The sequence below is a fragment of the Rhipicephalus microplus genome, chromosome 5, assembly GCF_043290135.1.
Source record: "Rhipicephalus microplus isolate Deutch F79 chromosome 5, USDA_Rmic, whole genome shotgun sequence".
Taxonomy (NCBI): domain Eukaryota; kingdom Metazoa; phylum Arthropoda; class Arachnida; order Ixodida; family Ixodidae; genus Rhipicephalus; species Rhipicephalus microplus.
The window spans coordinates 23,702,241-23,708,240 of NC_134704.1; positions in this window are offsets into that span (position 1 = coordinate 23,702,241).

Here is a 6,000-nt window from a genome sequence, read left to right on the forward strand (position 1 = left end):
TGTGGACCTTCCATTGCGGGGAAGCCAACTGCTGAGGGCATACTTTAGCTTGGAATAAACGTACAGTACGCCCACAAGACAAGTTGTGACGTCAGACAAATGTTGAGCCTTATCAGGACTGATAAGGCCCTAAACTTTTTTCGCTGGTTTTCACCATCCATTGCGGGGAAGCCAACTGCTGAGGGCATACTTTAGCTTGGAATAAACGTACAGTACGCCCATAAGACAAGTTGTGACGTCAGACAAAAGTTGAGCCTTATCAGGGCTGATAAGGCCTTAAAATACTTTAACTTTTTTCGCCAGTTTTGACCATGTATTGCGGGGAAGCCAACTGCTGAGGGCATACTTTAGCTTGGAATAAACTTACAGTACGCCCACAAGACAAGTTGTTACGTCAGAAAAAGTTGAGCCTTATCAGGGCTGATAAGGCCTTAAACTTTTTTCGCCAGTTTTGACCATGCATTGCGGGGAAGCCAACTGCTGAGGGCATACTTTAGCTTGGAACAAAGGTACAGTACGCCCACAAGACAAGTTTTGACGTCAGACAAAAGTTGAGCCTTATCAGGGCTGATAAGGCCGTAAACTTTTTTCGCTAGTTTTGACCACGCATTGCGGGGAAGCCAACTGCTGGGAGGACACTTTAGCTCGGAACAAACGTACAGTACGCCCAAGTGACAAGTGGCGATGTTAGACAAATGTTGAGCCTTATCAGGGCTGATAAGGGCCTAAACATTTTTCGCTAGTTTTGACCATGCATTGCGGGGAAGCCAACTGCTGAGAGGACACTTTAGCTTAGAACAAACGTACAGTACGTCCACGTGACAAGTTGTGACGTCAGACAAAGGTTGAGCCTTATCAGGGCTGATAAGGCCTTAAACTTTTTCGCTACTTTTGACCATGCATTGCGGGGAAGTCAACTTTTCAGGAAATGCTTTAGTTTGAGAGAAACGCGCAGTACGCCCACGTGACAATTGGTGACGTCAGACAAAAGTTGGGCCTTATCAGGGCTGATAAGGACCTAAACATTTTTCGCTAGTTTTGACCATGCATTGCGGGCAAGCCAACTGCTAAGAGGACACTTTAGCTCGGAAGAAACGTACAGTACGCCCACATGACAAGTTGTGACGTCAGACAAATGCTGAGCCTTATCAGGGGTGATAAGGATGTCAACTTTTTTCGCTTGTTTCGACAATTAATTGTGGGGAAGCCAACTTCTAGGAGGACACTATCCCCCGTATTCACAAACGCTCCTCGACTCGACTTTCACCCTTCACTTGACAGAGTTGCGCACTGCGCCGCTGCTCGGATGAAAATGACGCTGCGCTACTCAACAATAGCAGCAAATTATCACTGATATGCAGCGACTTTCCCTGCCTAGAGATGGTGCTCCAATCGGATTTCTCAAGTGAAGGTGGAGCGTTGAGTGAAGGGGCTTTCTAGAATATGGGGGTTTAGCTCGGAACAAACGTACAGTACGCCCACGTGAGAAGTTGTGACGCCAGACCAAAGTGAGCCTTATCAGGGGTGATAAGAGCCTAATTTTTTAACCACTTTTTGACCCTTGCTGCGGGGAAGCCGACACATCAGGGGGACATTCGCTCGCAAGGCGTTCGCGGCTCTAAGCGGTGACGTCCCTCTAACAGTTTTCACAAATCCCCGTAAAAAAGAGGGAAAAGATGTTTCTGGTGGTGTTGGGGCTTCGAACCCAGTACCTCGTGCTCGGCAGGCGAGTGCCTTACCCACAAGGCTAAAACACCAGCACTCACCTCGCGTGAACGTATCTGAATCCTATCATTGCTTTGTAGTAGCGATAAAAAAACTGAAACATTTGTTTGTTTGAATCGCTTCGTTCAAATATCTCGTGGAAGTCGGAGGGGCACCCTCTTCTGGAGAACATTAACAGCCGGCACTGATTATGGCAGCTTGCAAGTGTCGATGAAATTTGAAGGACAATAAATTGTAAAGTGTGTTCAGTGAAAGTGCGTGGCTGTCCAACAGACTGTGCCATGGTTTTTTCGTTTTATTCTAGTTGTTTTTCGGGTCTTCTGTTTTTTATTTCCTTTATTCTTTCTTTTTGTGACTGCTGTGCCATCACGTGACTACTGAGAGAGCAAGGTCTCCCCCACCGGGCCATTTTACACTAATGTAATGAAGCTTTCTCTACCTCTCTTTCCGAATAAAGTTTATTGCTCTTGCCCTTCTCCGCTGTTTTAGCATTGGGCGTGTCTGTCAGCATTGGTGGACATCGCTTCAGAGGACCCTGCCTCTTCTCGCGCAAGACCACCTTGCGCAGGACTTTGATGAAATTGTTTCCCTCTCTTTTTACGCCCGATAGGGGTAGCAGACTAGAAACCTACCTTCCAGACTGACCTCTTCACCTTCATCTCATTAAAAACCTTCTTCTTCTTCATGCTGCTGCCGCTTGCTGGATTGGGCATTCAGTTGGATATTAGTGCTTTCGCATTCACAACCTTTAAAATGTGCTGAGGTGTCCTCGAATGTTTTGCTACACTCTCACAAGGACCATATCGGCGTACCTTAGAGAACAAGGCCTCGAGATTTCTCCTGAGAAATCGGCGCTGGTCGCGTTCACGCGGAAGGCAATGACGTCATTTCCCATCACCATCGATGGACACAGTGTCTGCTACGCCAGGACCCACAGGTTTTTGGGGGTCACGATCGATCGAAATCTCTGCTGGAGTCCCCATGTGGCCACTCTAAAGAAGCGCCTAACGGCCATCGCACAACTTTTCAAGTTCCTCGGAGGCAAAACGTGGGGCACATCAGTGCACGCGATGTTGCATTTGTACAAAACGCTGTTTCTGGGGTACCTGCGGTATAGCTTGCCGGTTCTGACGAACGCTTGCAAAAGCAGTATACGCACAATAGAAAACGCCCAGGGCCAGGCACTCAGAGTTTGTCTTGGATTACCACGCTGTACATCAACAGCGGAAACCATCGCAATCGCCAAAGATCATCCGGCCACAGTGCACATTACTTTGGAGGTGCTTAGAGCTCATATTAGACACCTTGCTCGCGCCCCTGCCCACCACCTAGCTTCGCTTCCAGAAGATCGACCGAGTGCCTCCTTCTGTAAGAGAGTATTGACTTTCCGTGAGTGCCTTCCAACAGTCTACACGCCTCCGGAACGGATACTAACACCTCCTTGGTGCTTGGACCGACCAAAACTGCGCTTGACAGTGCCGGGGATTCGCAAGAAGGCGGAGCTCTCGGCGCCAGCTTTAAAGCAGATGATTCTACTCATGCTACACGAAGAATACAAAGATCATGTCAAACTTTACACGGATGGCTCGACAACTGTTGGAGGATCTGCAGGAGCTGTGATCTTCCCAGCAAGAGCCGAAACCATCCAGTTCAGAACGTCACACAAGACGACATCGACAGCCGTGGAGCTCGCGGCACTCCGCAGCGCACTCCGCAGGATTGACCAAGAGACACCACAAAAATGGAGCATTTTTACTGATTCGAAACCAGCTCTCCAATGTCTACACAATGCTCTACGTCGTGGACCTCAAGACCAATTGGCGCTCGAAATACGACAACTGTACCATCACCTAATAGACGAAGGACATGACATATCTTTTCAGTGGTTACCAGGCCATTGCGGCATCATCGGTAACGAACATGCCGACAATGCAGCTAAGAATGCTCACGAAAATGGAGTGATGGAACCTATTCCACTATCAAGAAGCGACGCAGCAGCAAAGATTAATACGCTTGCGCAGGATGTCGCAAGGTCTATGCGGAATACGCCCGGTTTTCTCCACACCCGTCTTCACCGCCTGGACCCATGCCTACGACTTACTATTCCATCTGGCCTACCCCGATCCGAGACGACCCTTCTCTGCCGTATGTGGCTTGGGGTGTCTTTCACGAACGCTTTTGCCTGCCGCATCGGAATGAGAGACAGCGCTACATGCGACCATTGCGACAATGACGAAACAATTGAACATATTTTATGTCAGTGCCCCCAGTACAGCTCTCAGCGACAGTCCCTCTCAGCAGTGTTTGCTCGCCTCGACGACCAGCCATTTTCTGAGCAGTCAATCTTGGAATGTCGGAAAGATCGAGCCTCACGCCAGAAAGCAACGAAGGCGCTGATGAAGTTTCTGCGAGCGACCCGCCTCGTTGAACGATTGTGACACTACTGTGTGCGAGTGTGTGTGTGTGTGTTTGTGCTTCTCTTCCTCCCTTTCCCCTTTTTTTTTTCCTCTTACCCCTTCCCCAGTGCAGGGTAGCAAACCGGATATGTTTTCTGGTTAACCTCCCTGCCTTTCCGCATTAAATTTTCTCTCTCTCTCTCTCTCTCTCACAAGGACCAACGCCCGTTTGCCGATGAGACGATGCCGAAAGCCGATGAGACGATGTTGTGCATAGCGGGTCTACACGAGACGTACCACGCAAAATGGGCATGCCAAATTTGCAAAGACTATGTTCCACAGTGCCTGGCTTTACTTTTACGGTAATTTGCTCAACCGCACCCTCGGCTCTTGTCCTCGGGATGGGCAGCAATGCGTTTCCGGCAGATGTATCAAAGAGATGGATTATACGTTTCATGTATTCGATATAGTGCACTGCATTGATCGGGCATTTGCCGACTTGTAGCAGTCATGTTTTACAAGAAAATAACAAACATGCAAAACATGCCTCTGTAATACGCATTCAAAACCACAACTTCTTCAAAAAATTTGAGCATTGGAGACCTTGTTCTGATGTATTTCTGTCACTTACATATGCCGACAGCTATACACGGCATCATTTGGATTAGATGGACATGGGACTCCACGTGTTGGGCTTCGTCAGCAAGTGGCGTTGCTAGGAGTGTTCTAATTCCGGACATCCTGGATCCTGTAAACGGTTCTAAAATACTCCGTGAATTATTAGACCACGGATTTTAATTAAGATTACTGCTGTAAAAAAACTGGGCCCAAATAAGAAATACAGACTTCCTCGAGCACCTCAATCACTTTAATCAGTCGGAGTTGTCAAAATCTTCTTTGGCGGCGCTCAATGGTCTTGCTGGGAGCCCTTTCCGGAGTAATATTAACAATTTGTGTGGTTTAGCGTTCTAAAGTGACGATATGATCATAATGCACGCCATAGTGGAGGTTTCGAGAAGTGTAGACCACCTCTAGGGTTCCTTAACGTGTCCCTAAATCTAAGCACATGGGCCTCATGCATCTGCGTCTCCATCGACAATATGGCCGCATTGGTTTTGTTGATCTCACTACCTTCGACTCAGCAGTGGAGGACCATAATCACTACACAATCATGGTGGACACTTCCGAGTCAGATGAAGATCACCGCTAATGCAATTTCGTCTTACACCATTGATGGGAATACGTGAGGATGCGTTTGGTCAGTTTTGAGGTCTTGGTTACTATGGGCTGCAAGAGTATTTCAAGTGACGAACTTTTGCACCATTTAGCTGGTGTGTCGGGTGAATTGTATGAATGGCGATTAGTTGGATCGAAACTTTGCAATTTTATGGTTGGCCTTCTCGGGGTTTAGATGGTGAAGTAAACGCGAGCAGAGATTGCGTGAAAAGTAAAAGGCTGCATGAAAAGAGGACATGTTCACATGACAGGATGCGGGGACAAACGCGAACTCGGACTGTTTACTCACGGGAGGAGCCACTGGAAAGATGGGAAACATGCATGTAACACCGATATAAGATACCCGTAAACCAAGGATTAGATGCTGCGCCAGAAGCAGTTTCTCTCCACTGTACAGGCTGATGGATGGATCCCTAACATAAGCAGTTGTCTGGTGGTTCTAAGGTGTAGATTACAAGGTCATACTTACGATACTTACGAACACTTCGATACTTACGATCAGAGGTGCATGTACAGTGGTACTTACGGTATTTTGCTTTATGCTGCCAAAGAGGGGAGGGCCACCGAGGTTAGGTCTTCTTTTGTTGTCGTGCCGCTTCCAGTAGTGCAACTCGGGCGGGAAGCGGGACAAAGGATCACACCA